This window comes from Petaurus breviceps, unplaced genomic scaffold (assembly GCF_028583685.1).
Source record: "Petaurus breviceps papuanus isolate PSGF00001 unplaced genomic scaffold, PetGlider_PUasm1.0 151, whole genome shotgun sequence".
NCBI lineage: Eukaryota > Metazoa > Chordata > Mammalia > Diprotodontia > Petauridae > Petaurus > Petaurus breviceps.
The window spans coordinates 18,281,965-18,303,615 of NW_027185712.1; the positions used below are offsets into that span (position 1 = coordinate 18,281,965).

At 39.2% G+C, this 21,651-nt stretch overlaps 1 protein-coding gene across 1 annotated transcript in view; it reads right to left on the reverse strand.

The window, feature by feature from the left end:
• Window positions 1–18,915, reverse strand: part of TPPP (tubulin polymerization promoting protein) — a 134,187-nt gene extending 115,272 nt beyond the window's left edge. Inside the window, exon 1 of the mRNA XM_069076201.1 lies at window positions 18,745–18,915. The gene's annotated coding sequence lies outside the window, so the exon portion shown is untranslated. The remainder of the gene's footprint in view (window positions 1–18,744) is intronic.
• Window positions 18,916–21,651: the final 2,736 nt, after the last annotated feature.

The window sequence follows — 21,651 nt, forward strand, 5'->3', positions numbered from 1 at the left end:
AACTGTGCATACCCTTGGATCCAGCAATACCACTACTAGGTCTGGGTCCTAAAGTGATGATAAAAAAGGGAAAAGGACCAACATGCATGAAAATATTTATAGCAGCTCTTTTGTGGTGGCAAAGAATTAGAAATGGAGGGGATGCCTATCAATTGGGGAATGGCTGAACAAGTTGTGGTATATGAATATAATGGAATACTATTGTTCTATAAGAAATGATGAGCAAGCAGATTTCAGAAAAACCTGGGAAAACTTACATGGATTGATGCTGAGTGAACAGAATCAGGAGAACAGTGTACATAGTAACAGCAACCTTGTGTGATGATCAACTTTGACAGACTTAGCTCTTCTCAACAATGCAATGATCTAAGACAATTCCAAAAGACTCGTGATAGAAAATTCTAGTGGACAGTGGATGTAGAATCCAGAAAGACAAATATGGAGTCTGAATGCAGATAGAAGTATATTATTTTCTCCGTCTTTTTTTTTTGTTTTTTCTTTCTCATGTTTTTTTTCCTTTTGTTTTGATTCTTCTTTCACCACATAACTAATGCATAAATATGTTTAATAGGTTTGTACATGTGTTGCCTATATTCAAGACTGCATGCTGTTGGGGAAGGGAGGGAAAGGGAAAAATTTGGAACTCAAAATCTTGTAAAAGTGAATGTTGGAAACTTAAAATAAACTTAAAAAAAAAACAAAAAAAGCGATGGGTTAAAAAAAAGAAATTGGAAAGCAATGAGCAGAAAATAAGTTTAGACTAGAAACTTATACAATACCACAACAAGTTTATAAAAATAGAAAAAGTCACAAATAAAATAAATGCACAAGACCAAGTTTCATTCCCTACTGTGTAATTAGTCAAACAAAATGAACAATTTTTTCAAAAGAATAACAAACCCCTAAACACATGAAAGAGTGGTCCAAATTACTAATAAAAGAAATACAAATTGGGGTGGCCAAGTAGCACAGCGAGTAAGAGCACTGGCCCCAGAGTCGGGATAACCTGGGATCGAATCTGGGCTCAGACACTTAGCACCCACCCAGAAACACCTGGCCGTGTAACCTTGAGCAAGTTACTTAACCCCAATTGCTTTAAAAAAAAAAAGAAATACAAATTATAACAATTCCATTATCTTACTTTAAACCTAACAAAATTTGGAAAAATGCCAGAAGATGAAAATATTTATTTTTGGAGTAGCGGAGGAAGGCAAATGTAATAATATACTTCTATAGAACTGTGGATTAGTTAAACCATTTTGGAAAACATTTAAAATAAAGTTTTAAAAAAGTGACTGTACTATTCATAAAACAGAAATGCAACAAGAACATCAAAGACAGAAAAATAGCCCAATCCAATCCAATAATATTAATTAATGCTAGGCACTCTGCTAAGCACTGAGGATACAATTAATAAAAGACAGTCTTGCCTATACCTTTTGACCCAGCAATACCAGTATTAGCTCTGTTTCCCAAGATGATTAGGAAAAAAGGAAAATAACATGTTGTATTAACAAGCACCCTAGCACAACCAGGATGGTCTGCTAGCAGGTCCTTTGATCTGCTTTTAAAGGGAAGACTGCTCAAACAATCCTACTTTCAATTACATTCACTAGTTCAGGGGAAAGGCCAGCACTCTGAACAAGAAGAAAATACAAGCATAGAAATCAGCACAAAGACCAACAGACAGGGCTCCAACTGTCTGAATATAGCCATATTGCTATATACTCTATATACATCACTGGATTGAGGGAACACAGATACCTAAGTCATGGTCAGGAAATCAAAAGATCCTTCTCATGAGTACACCCCCAAAGCCAAATGCCAACTTCCCAGAATATATAACAGACTTGGCCCCTGATTGGCTCAGAGTCAGTAGGCATGAAACCTATGTGACTCAGCACAGCTGTGAATTATGAGGGTTCAAGGGAGATCGATCCTTCAGATGTTCACAATTTAGCCTGAGCCTGGGAAACTAAACTCCAAAAGGAAACAACAAAAAACTCCACCTTATTTGCACTTACACCTATATATTCCAAAATACTTATAGCAGCTTTCTTTGTGGTGGCAAAGAACTGGAAATTGTGGGGATGCCAATCAATTGGGGAATGTGGTATAATATTGTGGTAATAATTGTGGTATATGTTCATGATAGACTATTACTCTGCTATAAGAGATCATGAGCTCAATGATTTTATAAAAGTATGAAGAGACCTCCATGAAATAATAACAAGTGAAATGAGCAGAACCAAGAGAACACTGCATACTGTAACAGCGGTATTGTTTTAAGAACAATTTTGAGTGATCATGTCATTCTGACTATTATAAATACCCAAATTAACTGCAAAGATCCTATGAAGATGCAATTTGCATCCAGAAAAAGATCCGACTTATAATGTGTGTATGTGTAGATGTATATCACACGTGCACACACACAGGCACACACATATACAGATACATACAGATTTATGTTTAATGCTGGCCATCTCGAAGTTTGGGGGAGGGGAGAGGGAAAAAAGCTACATGATAACTTTGTTGTCTATTTGAAAAGAATAGCAAGTTGTACATAGTGGATCTGCAATTTCAGGTGTGATTCCACTTAGTTATGGAAATGCTTATTTTATTAAGTTCAGAATAAAATAAAGTTAAAAAAAAAGACAGTCCCTGTCCCAAGGGAGGCAGGAAAGGAGGGGGAAGAAGGGACAAACACCAAGGGTCATCTTGTTCCATGGAACTGAAACCAGGCACAGCAACAGATGCAAAGTGGAACAAGCTAGGAGTCCAGTTTCTGCCTTCTATAAATGATAGGAAGGCATTGTGAGAAGTTTGGTATTCTGCCCTTCAGTCCTCCAAACAGAGGGAAAAGGAAGCTGAGAAAAGTGGTATCAATCAAGGCTTGAGTTAGCAGCATGGTGGTCAGTTGAGGAGCTATGAACTTATGCTGGGAGGGCTGGAACCAAGCAGAGCAGCAGATGCAAAGTGGAGATAAGCCTTGCATATACCAAAACAATAGAATTACTCTTTTATTTACAAAAATGGGGAAAAGTCAATTCTCATATCTATTGGAGAATGATTTAACAAAATGTGGTATATTAATATTACGGAATAATACTCTTCTCTAAGAAATGGTAAATATTAGTAGTTCACAGAAACATTGGAAAAGTTGTATAAATTGATATAGAATGAAGCAGAACCAGAATGACTACATACATATATACAATACATATACATACAAGCAACAGGCAGTGCTGGCTAGCTAGAGAGGCTAAGATATACATGGGTTATTGGATGGTGCAGTAAATACAGTGCCAGGACTGGAGTCAGGGACATAGGTTCAATTCTGGCCTCAGACACTTACTATGTGATCGTGGTCAAGTCACTTAACCTCAGTTTCCTCATCTGCAAAATGGGAATAATAATAATAATAGCACCCACCTCCCAGAGTTGTTATGAGGTTTAAATGATATAAAAAATGCAAAGTGCTTAGTACATTGTCTAGTATATTGTAAATACTATATAAATATTATTATTGTTATTATCATTAGTTACTAATGATGGGATGGTGGTGGTAGAGAATTCTCTCTTTTCTCTATGTAAGCATAACTTTCTTTTAGTTCACTCCTTCCTCAGGGGTAGGGAATGGAGGATTCTTTTAAAACTCCAGCATGTCAAAAAGTTGTTGCTGACAGTGCTTTAAAAATCACTTTGCCCATTTGCAGCCTGGAGCTTTTTACTGGTATTTGAATCAATAGGAATCTAGCCTCAAATGTTATTCTTTCTCTCTCTAATACATTGTAATCTCATGTAACTATGTAGCTCAAACCCCCAGCCAGTTGGCACAAGCAAATCTAAATTGTGTTTCTGATACCTTTTAATTGTGTTTATTATACTTTTAACTCCACTTCCCTTTTGGATTTGTCCTCACTCTGTTTCTGTTCTCACTAATAGCATTCAAGTAAGGAGAATTGATTCAGATTTGATTGGTCATTTAGAATTTAATACATATTGCAAATCATGTATTGCAAAAATACTGAAAGCAATATAACGCATTGAGCTAGTCATTTTTAAATGGCCACAATCTGCTTCTGCAAGAGGGAGGAAGGGAGTCAGAAGCAGTGGCTGGCTCCCCTTCTTGTCCATATCTCCATCAAATAATGAGTAAAGCAAGGAAGTGAATGGGTTGATAAGAGAGGAGTTACCTCCACTGGGAAACCTCAGAGGTGGTCTAACCAACAACTGCATTCCTGCATCTCAGAGGTTTACTCACAGGCTTTGGAATGTTTGTCCCTGGCTCCCCAGCTGACCCAAGTCATCAGGGAGTGGAAAGCCTGTCCACCCTCAGATTAACCCTTGAGGGCAAAGTGCAGCATATAGACTCTGGCCCAGATGCTGTTCTGGTTCTGACATTTACAGTTTTCTACCTGTCCTCTGAGGATAAAATCCCCAGTCCAAGGTGTCTCACTTGTTGGGCTTGACCTTTCTGTCTCCTGTCCACTAATCCCTCTTCTCCAAGGTCATGGTCATCAGGAATTTGGGCGGGGGGGTTGCCTTTAGATCAAATATCAAATCCCCCTGCAGCTTAAGGAGCCCAGGAAAGAAGATTGTTTGACCTGTTGATCTTTCCACCCACTTTCCCCTCAATTTCTAAGTCCTTTGGGCTGAACTCCAAAAGGTGGATAACATAAGTAACTACAATGATATAAATAAAAAAGAACACTAGAAAAAACTGAATGCTGAGTGTTTGTAATGGCCAATCTGTACCCAAAAGAAAATTTATTGATAGATGGGGAATTAGAAGTGAAGAATGTGGAAACAATGTCAGACATTAGGGTCCCTTGATTTTCCTTAACTGTTTTCTCAGTTATAAGGAGGAGGGGTGGTGGTGTACACTGGGTATATGTCTGGTGAGGGTGATTTCTAGAAATGGCACCAGTACAATGTATAGTAAAATATTAAATTTTAAATATTTAAAATTAGTAGACAGAATTTAATATTAATTGTTAATGACTAAAATAGCAAACTATTTCAAAGATTATTAAAATATTAAATATAAAATGTTGATATAACTACATTAAATATTAAAATTAATAGCAATTATCAAAATGTTAAAATTTAAATATTAAAATGTTTAAAAGAAAAACAGCACTTTCACTTCACATGGAAAGTCATAACTAGGGTTTTGGCCCAGAGTACCAAATTCAGAGGACACACAGAGCACAGAAATGAGAGACTTTGACACCTAGTTAGGGAAGAAAAGACAGTTAAAACAGGAAGCTACCAAAGAGTGCTCCTGCTGCTTCTTCCCAGCCAGGGCCAGTCCTACTCTGCTCTCCTCCTTTCATTGTAACTTCCCCAGCAGAAGTCTCATAGGCTTGCCCCAAGAATTTCTTAGCTTTGACTTTACGAGGGTATGTGTGTCTAGCATGTTATAGAGAGAATTTTTTTTTCAGGTAGGGTTTAAACTAAAGGGCCTCTTCTAATTCTGAGATCTCTGTTTGAACTTTTAAAAAAATCTACTAATATGGGTTTTTTTTTTTTGCTTTTATTTTTGGAGGGCAAATATATTTATTACAAATGTAATTACTGTCAGGGTTCCTCAAGTGGATTTCCATCAGTAATGGCTTGCATTTCTATATCATTTTAAGGGTTTAAAAATATTTTTGTCATAACTTGGTGAAGTGAGTAGCATAAACATTGTCCCCATTTTTCAGATGAGTAAAATAAGGCTCAGAGAACTTGAACGACTTATTCTAGGTCATGTAACTACTGAGTAGCAGAACTGAGATTCAAGCCCAGGTCCTCTGACTCCCAAGTCAGCGATTTTCCTCTACCATTACATTGATTATGAAGTTATTCACCAAAATTAATGTCTCATAAAGGTAATACATTACTCTTGGGGTGCCATTTTTCATGGATTTATATCTATTTTTACGGATTTGGATGGGTTACAAAGTAGAATATTTATCATATGTCTTAGATATTTGTCAGTTGCCATGAAACCAGACAATATTCTAAAATGGGTGAAAACCAACCTGGCCCAGGGGCAACAATGACATCAGGATCTCTGGGAGGAGTTTCAGCTGGCAGACAGTTGGGATAATGATGCTGTGGCCTCTCTCAATGCCACCTCTCCCATTTTCCTTCTCTGCCTGCCCTTCTCCCCAATTACACCGTTCCATTTCTCAGGACTTCCTCTTCTTTCTGGCCCAGCTTCTTTTCTCCCTCCATAGATACTCTCTCTGCCTTCTCTGAATTCTCCTCCCTTACTGCTACTTCTGTCTCCCAATGCTTTTCTCATCTTTTCTTACTCCTCCTATTCACTCACTACCTAAGCAGCAAAACTGATTTTTCCTTCCTCTTCATATTTCTAATATTCAAGCAAGCTATGTCATTAGGTAGCCCAGGTTGCAAGGTTTATCAGTTGTAAGTAGTGGAATAAGCCAGTACTCCCATAAAGCAGTTCCCAAATAACACGAACATGCCCTGCATTTTGGTGTAGGGGGAAAAATTTTGATCTTAAAGAGTTGTCAGAGAGTTGGACTTAAATCCTACCTTGAAGACTTGCTAGCTGTGTAGTTAGAGGGCAAATTCCTTAAATTTCCCTGTGCTTTAGTTTCCTCCAAAACAGAGTTTATAATAAATACCTAACTCACAGGGCTATTAAGAATATAATATATATTCTAGAAGATAATATATAGAATGCTTTGAAAATTGTAAAAAGCTACATTAATTGACAATCAAGAGTATTTTTAAAGTCCCACTACATGCCAGGTACTATTTGAGACACTTGGGATACAAGGAACTTAACACTTTAACTGCCAACTATTATTATTGCCCTTTGTCAATGCATTTTTGGCTAGATGAATGTCATTGTCCTAGGGGTCTTGTCCTCCAGAAGCTCCATCTTTTTATGTGAATATTTGTCCACTTTGTTTGAGTCACTCTGTACTTTTTTAAGCTGACATTTACATAAGACTTGAAGGTTTGTGAAGTGCTTTTTGTCCATAATCTCACTTGAATCTCACAACAATCCCATGAAATAGCTACTCATTGCATTATTTTTATTTTTTGTGTGTTTTATTTAGTTTTTTGGTTAACAAGCATTTATATTCTCTCTCTGTCACCTCTCTTCCTCCCCTGCCCATTAAGGAAGACAAAATGAGAAACAAACCTTTCTCACAAACAAGCAAAACTAATTCCTGCATTAGCCATGTCTGAAAATCTATGTATCATTCTGCATCTTGAGTCTATCATCTCTCTGGCAGGAGGTATGGTTCATCAGTCCTTTGGAATAGTAGTCAATAATTTCACTGATGAGAGTTCTTAAGTCTAGCAAAGATGTTTTTTAAAAGGTTGTAATATGGGGTGGCTAGGTGGTGCAGTGAATAGAGCACTGGCCCTGGACTCAGGGGGATCTGAGTTCAAATCTGGCCTCAGATACTTAACACACACACACACACACTAGCCGTGTGACCTTGGGCAAGTCACTTAACCCCAATTGCCCTCCAAAAAGCAAAAAAAAAAAAGGTTGTAACTATATAAATTATTCTCCTTTTTACTTCACTCTGCATCAGTTTACAGAATTCTTCCAGGATTCACTAAAAGCCTTCCCTTGAGTCATTTTTTTTTTAAAACAACACAGTAGTGTTCCATACCATTCATATATAAGCATTATTTTTAAAAAATATTTTAAAGATAAGAAAATTAAGTCTGATGAGGGTAAAGTAATTTGTCCACAGTCACACAACAAATAAATGTCTGAGGAGCTATTTGAACCAGATCTTTATGACTCCAAATCAAACATATGATCTATCTCCTATGCCAGGCTGCATCTGTTATAGTACATTGTCCTTCCTTCCCTATGCAGTTATCCTTAATAAATTAGGTATTCTGTCTTAATCCTAAAACAGGAAAACACAACTTTAAGTGGATAGACTTTCAGTCATTACCTACTATTTGGTGGATTGAACAGCAAGGGAAAGAATGGAAATAATGACTTGCCTTCATGTCCATCCCACATGCCTGCCAGTGCCGCATCCCATGAAGTCCATCATCCTTACTGTAGCAAAAAACTCACACCAGGAGAGGTTAGCCCAAGATAACAAAATGGAGCTATATCAAAGCACATATTCTAATACTGTAAATGGGAATGAAGGGTTGAGGTCCAACTAGAGAGGGGCTTTGTTATAATTCTGGCAAACTATGAAAAATCTACAACTAACTTCTCTTGGTTAATGCCCCAAGACAGCTTGTTTTCCTTGAAAATGCCTATCATTGCTGTTACTGTATACAATTCTCTTACTTCTGTTCATTTTGTTCTTCATTATTTCTTTCCATGTTTTTCTAAAATTTTCTAAAATCACTGTGCTCGTAATTATTTTGTCTATTATAAATACCTAAATTAATTATAAAGGACATTTGAAGAAAGACTATCTGTATCCAGAGAAAAACTGAAAAGTAGAAGTATGTATAGAATAATTTTACACATGTATATATGTGTATGTGTTTGTCTGTCTCATTATAATCATCTCTGGGGTGGAAAGGGAAGAAAAAAATTTACATGATAATTTTGCTGTACATTTGTAAGGAATAGCAAGTTGTGCATGGTAGATTTGCAGTTTCATATACAATCATCTTTTTTATTGTATTATGTTATAGAAATGCTTGTTTACTAAGTTAAAAATTTTTTAATTACAAAAAAAAGGAAGTGTCTATCTGTTTTGCTTTCCTCCCCTTACTAATCAGAACACACTTAAAAACTCTTCCAATTCATCTCAAGTGCAAAGAAAGCAAAACCAGGACAAGAGTCCTAGGTACAATCTGATCACTTGTGGCCACTACCCTTCCCCAAGTGCTCAGTCTTCTGTGCTGTATGTAAAAACTAGAGGTTGAGGCAGATAGCCTCAAACAGCTGCCAAAATAATCTGTCAGGTCTGACCATGTCACTATCTTACCCCAAAAACCTTCCTATTGCCCCTATAACAAAAGACAGACTCCTTACTGAATTTTAGGCAGTCTCCAATCTGGCTTCAGGTCCCAAGACAGCCTCCAACTTAACAACACCTTCCCTACAGGATGAAGAACATACATCCATTTGTTTGAACAACATGTACTAAACACATATTGCACAAAAAGTACCATGGAAGACAAAAGATGCACAAAATAACCTGAGTTCTGTCCTCAAGACACTTCTAGTCTAGTAGAGAAAATAACACATACACACACAAATATCAACGATGATACTACTAATAATATGATAAATGCCACATGTACAATACACACTAAATATTATAGGATTTGGCATAGGAGGGCAAGATTAAAATAAATCATGGGAGGAAGGAGCAGTTGAGTTGGATGCTATCAACAAATCATGCCTTCGGTGCATTAAGACTGTTTATATTAAATGACCCCAGGCAGGTATTCTTTTTTTAATTTCTCCTCAGACCGTCTGTGTCTAATAGTATTCAGTTTCTTATTTGCTGTTTCTAACTCACTATGGGCTAGGAAATTAACTCAGCTTACTAAACTACCTAAAAGAAATGTCAAGAGGTATGGAGTGAGGATCCAAAGTACTCTCCTATGAAAAAATTATACTGATAGTATAATATATGTTTTGGTTCTTAAAACTTTATTTTCGTTTTCTTCTAGTAGGAAACCTCTGCTGTTTTGTTTTGCTATGATACATAAGTGAATTGTGACAAGGGAGGTATTGTTGTTTATATGCATCATACACATACATACTAATACCTTGATTAGTGAAGAAGGTACATTCCAATGAGTACATTTGTCAGAAACTATGACTAGAGGTAAGTGTATTTTTGAACAGGAGAAAAGGGAGGGGGCATAGATAGCAAAAATGATTAGACACTACCTGAAATGACATCAAGGATAATAATAATGCCATCATCTTGCTTCCCAGGGAAAAGTTTCTCACCAGGAAACTCATCATTGGAAATCCATGTGAGTTTTGAAAATTCACATCTCATCAATACCCTCAGTAGCCTTCACCCCTCTGATATGGAGGGCTGGAGGGGGTGGTGAAGCCAAAAACTCCTCCCAAAGCCTCCATGACATAGAGAGGGCTCAGAAGCCCAGCCAACTCTTCCTTTCCCACCAGCTGTATTCCTTGGAGTCTATTCCACTATCATCATGCCTCATCCTCCCTTTTCAGCTTTCTTTTATGAGTTGTCTTCCCCAATCAGATTGTAAGCTCATTGAGGGAAGGGATGGTCTTTCTTTGCCTTATTTGTATCCCCAGTGCTTAGCACAGTGTCTGGCACATACACATAGTAGGTACTTAATAAATGATTATATTGTATAATATCTAGCATTTTTACAATGTCTTTAAGTTTATGAAGTATTTTACAAATATTATTTAATTTTATCCTCACAACAACCCTAGGAAAGAGTTACTATTATCACCTCCATCTTACAGATGAGGAAACTGAGGAAGACAGTGGTTAAGTGACTTTCCCAGGGTCACACAGCTAGTAAGGGTCTGAGGCAGGAGTAGAAATTATGTCTTCCCAACTCTAGACCAAGAGCTCTATCCACTCTGCCATATAACTGCCTCCAGAAAGCAGCAGCACCACCACCATTTCTAATAACAACAACAAAATATATCAGTTAGTCTTGGGGCAGAGGGAGGGGACAGTCTACTTGAATCACCCTAAGAATCAAACCTAGATGCTAGATATCATAGAGATAGCTATGACACATCAATAAAATGTGGGAAATTCAACATGTCATTCAATTTAATTCTTCAAAATGCCTACTACATGCAAATGTGCACTACCATGTAAATTCTGGGGATGTAAAGATGAAAATCAATGCTGTCTCTGTCCTTAGGAAGCTACATGAAACAAGACAAATTAATAGGTAAGTATAACATAAGGAAGAGCATGATAGAGGCAAAGGAGAGACTCAGATAAAATGCTCTGGAAAAATTCAAGGATGGAGATAATAATATTTTTATCTGGGCAGGGACCATTAAAAGTTTCATGGAGAAGGTAGTACCTGAGTGGGTCCTTGGAGAAGGAGGATTTTAACAGAGTGAAGAGGGAATGTATTTCAGGCATAAAGGATGACACATTAGAATACACAGGGGGAAAATGTAGATTAGGGAATTGATAGTGGTGTAGATTGCCTGGAATATAGAGTGTGTGGGAGGAAGTAATGTGAAATAAGATAGAAAAGTAAGCTGCAGTCAGATTGGAGACTGCCTAAAATGCTAGCGTCCAAGGAGTCTGTATTTTATTGTAGGAGCAATAGAAAGCCATAGGCAATAGGAAGGTTTGTGGGTAATATAATGACATGGTCAGACCTGAAAGATTATTTTGGCAACTGTCTACTTGGTTTTCTTTGCTTTTTGGAGGGGGGAAAGGCAAGGCAATTGGGGTTAAGTGACTTACCCAAGGTCACAAGGCTAGTAAGTGTTAAGTGTCCTCCTGACTCCAGGGCTGGTGCTCTATTCACTGTGACACCTAGCTGCCCTGTGGCAACTGTTTGAAGGAAGAATTAAAGAGGGGGGGAAATACTGGAATTAGAGTAGTTAGGAAGTTATTAGATAATGGGAATCTTAACTAGGGTAGTTGGCATAGTAAAAACAAAGGGTTAGATGCAAGAGATGTTGTGAGGGGAGAACAAACTGGACTTGGTGAAAGGTTGGTTGAATGTGAGAAATGAAAGGAAAGAGTCATTGATGGCTTCCAGATTTTTAATCTGGCTAACTGGGAAGGTGGTATACCTTGGAAAAATAGGGAAATGTAGAGGAGAAGCAAGAATAAAGGGAAGATAATTAATTTGGCTTTAGATATGTAGAGTTGCATTAGGTGTAGAGTTGCATAAGCTGGCAGGATACATAGGTGGAAATGTCCATCTGACAATTGGAAATGCAGAATTATTTCTCAGGAGAGATTGGGGTTATACAATGGAGTGTTATCATATGTGCATTTAGCTTATATCATCCACAGATTTAACTTGCCCAAATTTAGTATAAAAAAATTAAGAGGGGCAGCTAGGTGGTGCAGTGAATAGAGCACCAGCCCTGGAGTCAGGAGGATCTGAGTTTAAATTCGACTTCAGACACTTGACACACTTACTAGCTTTGTGACCTAGGGCAAATCACTTAATCCCAATTGCCTTGCCATCCCCCTCAAAAAAAATTAAGAAAAAATACAATAAATAAGTACAGGTGTCTCCTACCATTCAGTGAAAATGTAGGGATTTGAGTTGGGAGATGTGAATTTCTGTTCCCTCAGTGGTTCTCAGCTCCACCATAGATAGCTCTCATAGTGCAAGCATCTTGCCAAATCTCACCACTGCTAAATTATAGAATCTTCTCTTCATCATAGCCACAGAGACTTTTCCTTCCCTTTACTCAGGTAGAGATAAGGAAAGAGAGCCTTGGTTGACCTTTTTAGAGTTCCCCTGGTCAACTAGGAGGCACCTAATGGGGTCCCCTTTTACCACTTTGTGTTTTCCTTCATCTTATGGTAAAACAAGAAAAAGATACAATTATATGCTTGTGTGGTCACCCTCTAATATTAATCTCACTTATGTGTAAAGCTCTTTTAAAAGCATTTTCCCTCTAACCATCAATTTTCTGGCCAGATAAATCTTTATCTAATTTTGTTTACTTCTATATGGGTAGAAGTCCTGTGGGTAGAAGTCCTGGTTCCTACCTTTCTTTAGGTCAGTAACTTCCCTGAGTAAAGTGAAAAATAATGAAGGACATTGCTTATCTTCATGCAGAGAAAGAACTGATAAATAGAAGTGTGTATATGTGTGTATGTATACACACACACACATACATATACACATGTTCATGCTAATGATAGCCATCTCTAGGGTGGGGTGGGAGAAGGGGAAAAAAAGAAAGTTATGTAACTTTATTATATATTTATTTTACTTTTTAGAAGGCAATTGGGGTTAAGTGACTTGCCCAAGGTCACACAGCTAGTTTTTGTGTTAAGTGTCTGAGGCCAGATTTGAACTCAGGTCCTCCTGACTCCAGGGTCAGTGCTCTATTCACTGCACCACCTAGCCACCCTACTTTATTATATATTTAAAAGGAATAGCAAATTTAATATAAGAGAGTTGCAGTTTCATGTGCAATCATTTTTTTTCCTATTCTATATTATGGAAATTCTTGTTTTATTTTTTAAGTTCAGAAAAAAATATATATATATATGTAAAAACCCCCACAGTCCACTTTCATCTATGACAGTTTAAAGATACTAACTATGCTACTGCATATGTATATAGCTTAAGGGATTTTCAATGGCATTTTAGACTATCTTCACCTTAGGTGCTAAACTCTACTGAATACAGAGTTGGAAATCATCTCCAAAGAGGTAATATTTAAATTCCCAGGAACAAATGAGATCAAAGGAGAATATATAGAGAAGGATCTTTTTATTTTTCTAGTATGAAGTCCTCACTATACAAAGTATTTTTTGTTCCTTTAAAAGGAACTTAAATAGATACTCAAAGCAGCATGCCTGGTTACCTAAGGGACATAAAAATATATGAGACACCATCCTGTCCATAAAGAAACATTTAAAGAGTGAAAGAAAGGCCTCTAGTATATTGGGTATATTCTTTATGGACTATTAGAGAAAATAGGGATAACAATCATATACAATAAGAATACTTGGAGGGTAGAGTAAATAAAATTGATGAAGTCATAGATACACCTAAATAACAAAATATGGAACCTAAATAACAAAATATGGAATCATGGAAGAATGGCCATCCTAAAAAGATTTGAATCAATCTTTCTCCATGTCTTTTTTTTAAGCAATTGGGGTTCAGTAACTTCCTCAAGGTTACATGGCCAGTTATTTCTGGGTGTGGTGCTAAGTATCTGAGCTCCGATTCGATCCCAGGTCATCCTGACTCTGGGGCCAGTACTCTTACTCACTGAGCCACTTGGCCACCCCTAAGCAATTGGGGTTGAGTAACTTGCTCAAGGTTACACGGCCAGGTGTTTCTGGGTGGGTGCTAAGTGTCTGAGCCCAGATTCGATCCCAGGTCATGCTGACTCTGGTGCCGGTGCTCTTACTCACTGTGCTACCTGGCCGCCCCTCTTTTTTTTTTTAAGCAAAGTTTACTTTGTCCCAGAATGTCTAATGGTAAAAAGAGAGGCTTAGGCTAGATGGACATTAGGCATGGACTGATATATAGAAAAGTAAAAACTAGATTTTCTTTCCCCTTTCTATTCCCCCCCCATATTCATTATATTGAAGTATGTTAAATGCTTGCTCAAAAGAAAGGTTCTATCCTCGCATTTAATGATTAAATATCAATCTATAATTTATGACATCAGTCATGCTTATCAATTTTAGAAGCTAAGAGAGAGCCCATGAGATATGTGGTCAGTAAAATCTAAGGAAACTGGGGCACTTTGGGGGTGCAGTAGATAAAGTACCACCCTGGAATCAAGAGTACCCAAGTCCCTGGTTTCAGATACCTATTAGCTGTGTGACCTTAGGTAAGTCACATAACCCCAACTGCCTCAAAAAAAATCTAAGGAAACTGATTTCCATGTTTTCTATCCACTGTCTTGAATTGCTATTTTTTTCAACATGTTTCTTTTTTTCTTCTCTCCTCAACTAGATAGTAAGCTTCTTAAGAACAAGGAAACCAAGCACTCAGATATCTTCTGCTTGATTTTATTATAGGAGTAGACTGTGAACTTTGGGGGCAAAGATTGTTCTTCCTTTTGTCTTTGTATGCCCAGAAGCTAGCACAATTTAAGTACCTACTGCAGTAAAGGTCTGGTGGATTGTATGTGAAATTATTTGAAAGAAACCAGAAATATTTTATATAGAAACCAAGAAACCAGTTAGCCTGTTATATAACTCTAGAAATGAACAATTTCTTATATGCTTAGGACAATTCTTTTTAAAATAACAGATTTGCTTTTGGTTGTCAAAAACAAACAAAAAAAACCCTGCTAAATTATCACAAGAATAAATCATTTTTACAATTTCTGACTACAGATATACATATATATCTTTTTATTCTTTTTGATTTTATAATCATAGAATGTAAAAGCTGGAAGAGACAGGCATCATTCACACTAACTTTTCCGTTTTTCAGGTGAGGAAAGTGGGTCTCAGAAAAACTGAGTAACTTGTTTAAGATCACATAAATTAAAAAAAAAAAACAGCAGAGTTGGGGCCAAAACCCAGGTCTCCTGACTCCAAATATAGTAGTAGTCTCTTAAAGTTATATCATATCTTTCTTCAAGGCTTAGCTCATTTACCACCTCCTCCATGAACTTTCCCTAAGTTCCCCCATCTCCCATTAGAGCTATTCCCCTCCTCGAATTACTTGTTACTTTTTATCTGTTGCTTATGTCTTATCCCCCTGAAATGCAAGTTTCTTGAAGGCACAGATTTTAAAATTTTTCATCTTTGTATCTGCATCATTCTCTGGAACATGTTGGAACCTCTAATAAAACTGAATTTAATTGCCTGTCCCAGTTTAATCATCTTCTGAATGAACCCTTTTCCTTACATAAATAAATACGTCTCAGGTGATGCTCAGAGGTCCCAATAAAGAGTTCCTTAAGTCAGGCTTTCTCAGTGGGCCTTGTTTCCTCTGATTGGTGGCACTCCCTGGTGGTGGCACAGGTGGCTAGTGTTGCTTTGCCAATTTTACATGACGGGTTTGCTGGGGCTGTTATGAAACCAATTTAGCTTCCTCAGTAATACCTCAAGTTAATATGGTAAATGAAAGCTATCCAGGATAATTTATTATCAGGTGCAGTAAAACAATGAATTTCAATATATAAAAAATATATTTATATAACATTTGTAGAATTTATATGATATATATATATATAATTTTATATATAAATATAACAATGTCCAGGTTTGGGGAGACAAGGAGGTGATGAGAGTGAAGGCACAAGTTAAACATATCAAGATGCAACAATACTGCCTGCCCTCCAGACCTATGTTTCAATCTATCTGGAACAGACTAAGTGAAATCTTCTGTGTCTGATCCTCCTGGGGATGACATCGTGTCACACATCAAAATCATTGGCTATAATTAGGTATAATTATTAAGTCCCACAGTCTCTGCCCTGAAGATGCTCTCCATTTCAATTGCCTCTTCCACTGAAGGGTGTTGTCAGCTCTAAGACAGTAGAAGATAATACATAATAGCCACAGCATGCAGGAAAACCTGCGCCTTCATGGCATATGTAGCTACTGCAGTAAAGCCTCCCTGAAAACAAAAAGGAAAGGGGAAGAATATACAAAGCATTCAAGGAGTTCTTTATCTTTCCACAAAAGAAGTAACAATAATGAAATCAGCACTATTTCTTTAGATAATATAAACCATCTTCCAATGAATGTTTGGTAATTTAATCTTGGCTAAACGTGCATAGAAAAATCCACAGGTTTCAAGATTACAAAAGTGGCGCATCATTCATTGCTTTAGTAGCACAGTAGATCCACGGAGTTGTGAATCACACAAAAAAAAATACATGTCAGATATAATTTATATTCTTTAATGCATTCATGGCATTCCTTCCCATTATTGCCGGTTGAAATCCTGCCCTTCTTTTAAGACTCTAGTCAAACAACGAAGTATTTCAAGATCCATGATCCGTGATTCCATGAGGCCTTTCATTACTCCCCATCCATACCATCAGCTGGATGTGATTTCTCCCTCCCCAGATCTCCTCTAATGGCGTTTTTCTCATACTGCTGCACATTATAGTTATCTGTGTACAGATCTTTCTCCACTAGATTACAAGGTCCTTGAAGATAGGGCCTATGTGTTATTTTTCTTTGCATCCCCATGGTGCTCACTTAACATGATGCCTTGGACACATCAGGCACTGGGAAAATGTTTAATAATTGAATATCAGCCGTAACTTCTTTTGAAATACCTTTAACCATAAGAAGAGGATAGCAAAAAGACAATTAAAATAGAAGGAAATGCATACATATCGGTTATATAATAGTGTACTTTGACCAGACTTTGAAGGCTTGGAATATAACTGAAGATGCAGAATTCTTAGCCTCTTTAAAAAACAACAAAACCCTGTAAGTTTTCAGTACAGGAGAGAAGTCTTTTAATGACATTTCATTTTACCCCTTGTTATGGAAGCCCTGTAAAAAATTTTTCTTGGGTAGCATATTCTTTGAATTTTGCTCACAGATTTAAGTGAAAACAATAATAAGTAGAGAAAAGGCAAAAACTTCTTCAGGGGAAAACTCAATGATTTGCATATGATAAAATCGATCCTATCAACACAGTGAATAATAATCCTGGTGTGGGAAGGGAAAACAATTTTCTCTAGAGCAAATTCATTGAAGCTTGTGGAAAAGTCTCTTTTCACAAAGCAAACCTTCACAAATTAGGCCAAAAGATCCCTATTCATCCCCAGGCTACAAGAACACAAAATGACCCATTTTTGTCATTCAGAAGAACTTTAGGCTCTTAAATCCTTAGGCTACTTAACTTGACAAAGAGTCTATCTCTTAGAGGAAGCTCAATCAACTTTTGCTAATTGATTGACAGTTATGTTTTAACTTTGGAATATAGCCTGGAATGGGAGAAAACTCTTTTATTGCTTATCCATTATAACCAGCTACCGCAGGATTTTTATGAGCAGAATTATTTCATGTGATAGGGGCAATAAAGGGAAGTGCCTACACCAAGACTGAATTGCATTTGCATAAAGATGAGAAGAAAGACTCAGAATTCGTTAGAAGGCCTAAAGGGATGGAGTTTCAGTTGATTTTTAATTATTTAATTTCTCCAAGAAGGGGGAGGGGGGGGGTTGGGCCCCCAGGAATGCAATCTGAATTCCCTCAAGCTTTCTCACTCCTTAACATCCCCAGTCCCTTGCCCCTGGCCATACAGGGAACACCAGAGTACCCACTAACAGTTCATCCACACACACCCTTCAGTCTGCCCTCGCCCTTACCCCTCACCCCCAATCTCCAGCTCCGGAACCTCTGGCTGTCGCAGGCTCCCTACCTACATCACCAGCTTTTCTGACTCAAAAAGAAGGAAAGCCTGGCTGGGGCCCTATCTGAAGGATGGAACATGGTCTGTGTCAGGTTGAAGAGTGGGGGAGGTGCGCAAGAGAAGGAAGAAGGGATGATGTAGAACCCCAGGATCTGGACCTTCCAAGACTGCACCCGTCCAGCTGCGCCAGGGTAGCTACCGCTTCTTTAGATAAGGCGCCTCAGCCTGAAGGGTGATAATGCCATCGCTCCCAGCTCTGGGTACTCAAGCCCCTGGGAGGAGGGGAGGTTGAAGGTGCTCTCGGAGCGGAGACAGGTTCAGGTGCAGTGTTCAGGCCCATTTTGGCGACCTCTGCTAGGGAGAAAAAGACCTCGCTCATCGACATTTCCCCCACCCCACCCCAATCCCCCTGCCTGCGGTAACAGGGACCCCGCAGTACACCTTCCTTCGCAAATACGCAGCCTCAGCTCAGTCAGCAGGGTTTGGCCAATGCACCATCCTCGAGCTGGCGCAGGTGCCAAGGCAAAGGGTGCAGGCGGTGCTCGGTGTCGATCGGGTGCGGGGTGTGCATGCATGGTGCATAAAGGGGGGAGACCCCCACAAGGGGACCACTGGGGACAGAACCGCGGAGCTCTATAAACAGCACCCCAGCTCGTCCCCCCCCCCAAAGGGACGCTCCCAGTAGAGGAGACGCAACCTCCAGCCGGACCTGCCGCCGCCCTCGAGGGCCGCGCCGTGCCCACTTACCCACGGGGGAAAGCAGCTACAGGAGCAGCGGCGCCTCCTCCTCCTCCTAGTCCTCTGGGGCCACCCGACACCCCAGACCAAACCCGGCTGCAGCTCCCCGACTCTGCCCAGTGGCCCAGCCGCCACCACCGGGGCCCGAGCCCCGCCTCAACACCGCCAACGCCCCGCCCCCCCTCGCCCATTGGCCTCTGGCCACCGCCTCGGTCCCCCACCCACTTTCCTCATTGAGTGAAACCGTTCCCCGCCCCGCCCCCTTCTCTGCTCAGGCTCTGCAGGGGGAGCGAAAGCGAGAGAGCTCTGCAGCCCCCCGGAGCCGAGCCGCTACGGCCGCTGCCTCTCCCTTAAATGGCCCGGGTGCAGGACTGGGGCCGGTCTGACTTGTCACTGTGCTGGCAGGTCTAGGGACGCTTCACTCCCCCAGGCCTCAGGTGTGCCGGGTTGAAGGGCAGGCAGTCTTTCTGCAACAGGCAGCGTGGGAAAAACAAAAAAAAATTCCTTGTGCATCCAGTGGGACGGACTTCTAGATACAGATCTGGAAAGAAAGGGGCTTGATAATGGGAAGGCTTTGGATAGGGGAGGAGTAGGAAAGATTTAGCCATATTGAGCTCTGATGAGCTGCAGGGGAAGCCTCACACTCACACACACACACGCACACACACACACACACTCGCTAGCTTAGGTTGTTGGAAGCAAACAGGCTTAAGAAATCAGTGTGTTTCTCAGGGGCTGAACTCGCCAGTTTTTACAGCTTATGAAAGCATGGTTGTAGACATGACTGTTTCTTCTCCCGCTCTGCTCTTTTCTCTGACCCAGAGAAACAGAAAAGGAGCAAAGATCTTCCATCTCTAATTGTATCTGTTGCTTTAATGCCAAATCAACAGGCTTTCTATCTGTGAGACGCTGGGCAAGTCACACAACCTTGGCTTGCCTCGGTTTCCTCCACTATAAAAATGGAGATAATAACAGTACCCACCTCTCAGGGTTGTCGGAGAGATCAAAGGAGATAATAGGGTTAAAGTGCTTAGCACGGTGCCTGACACGTTATACGAGCTATAATAAATACTTATTCCCTTTCTCTTCCCTTCCCCTCTCCCCGAACTCCCCATTAAGAGCCTCCTATGTGCCAAGCACTATGCTATAAGGATATCTGTGTCTCTGTTTCTCCAACGCCCCCCCCCCCCCAGCCTCCAAGCACGATCTGAATTATCCTGGAGCGTATTAAAATAGAGATACCTCAGTTTGTTAGAAGGGACTTTGGAACCCTGCCTCTGATAGTGGTCTTTTTTATAAAATGCAGGAGACAGATGGAAGTGCCCTTTCCACCAATTTACCCAATACCAACTCTAAGAAAAACTTACCTAGCAGCAACCTGATCAGATAAAGAAGCTGCCTTTACCATCATAGTCCTCCCACTACCCACTAACTTATGGCCTCTTTCTTCTATTTTTAAGGTCTAGATAACAAGTAGAGGCAGGTAGTCTACAGTATGTTTAGCATTCTCCAAACCCAGGCAACAAGTTTTTTGTTTTTGTTTTTTTCCTCCCACTTACCTCTCCTTATTCCAAGGGCTGCAGCTCTGGAGTCCAGCCCCCTCTGACCCTGACTTAGTAACATTTTAACTAAACTCAGGATCTTAATTTTTCTTTTAAATTATGTATTCCATTGCTAGAGGTCTGAAAACAGCTCTGATGCGATCTGCTTCTGTATTCATGCTGTTATTGTTTTGTCATTTCTCCGTGCCCCCCTTCTTTATCGTAGATGGAATCTTATACTTATTCAATTATTCAAGGAATACTCCTATGTGCTGAGAAAGCATTGTCCTAAGCACCAGGGGAAATACGAAGTTTAGGAAAAACAGTTCTTACACTCATGGAATTTAGTCTAGTAGGTGCACGGCACAAAACTAGAACATACAAAGTTACATGATTAGTTCCTAAGAAAGATGTGAAACAAAGTGCTGTGTGAAGTCTGAGGAGAAATGTCTTTCTCATGGCTAGTCTGGGAAGGCTTCAGGAGGAGGTGACATTTGAATTGGATTTTTAAGGATGGGTAGTCATTCAAAAGGCAAAGAAGGAGATAGAAGGCATAACAGACATAGGGGATTGCATGTACAAAGGTGTGGAGCTAGAAAGGACATGGCATATTTGGGGGTGAGGTAGTTTGACTGGCGCATAGAGTACACGGAGGGAAGTAAAATTGGATAAAGCTGGAAAATATGATAAGCCAAAGATGATAAAAGGTTTAGAATGCCAAACAAATTAATTTGAACTTTACTTCTTAGACAATAGTTAGCCACTAACGATTTTTCAGTGTAAGGTTGAAATGAATAGGTCTATGTATAAGAAAAATTGTCACAGTAGTATGAAAAATTAGAGAGAGGAGAAAGTAAAGTGGGAAGATATGTTAGAAGGCTATTTAGATGGGTGATAAAAAAGGGCCTGTACTAGATGGTTACAATCAGAATAAAGAGGAAGAAATGGATGGAAGAAGAGAATAAAGGAGGATTTAAAAAAAACTGATATAAAAAGAGAGGGAGAGGGAAAGGGAAGGGCCAAAGATAAACTGAATGTTTTGAACATAGGAGCTAGTGATGCCACAGATAAGATTCAACAAATCAGAAGGAGAAGAATATGTATGTGGGAAAAATGATAAGCTTGGTTTTGATTGAATTGACAGATAAAGGTCACCTATAGGCAACTATAGCTCAAAAGAGAGACCAGAACAGGAGATACAGATTTGGAATTTATTTGCTTAAAGATAATACTTTAACCCATAGAAATGAATGTCATTGCTGAGAGAGAAAGAGACAGACAGACAGGCAGAGGGAGACACAGACACAGACACAGACAGAGAGAGAAACATAGGAAAACAAAGGCACAGAAAAAAGAGGTGAAAAAACAGAAAGAC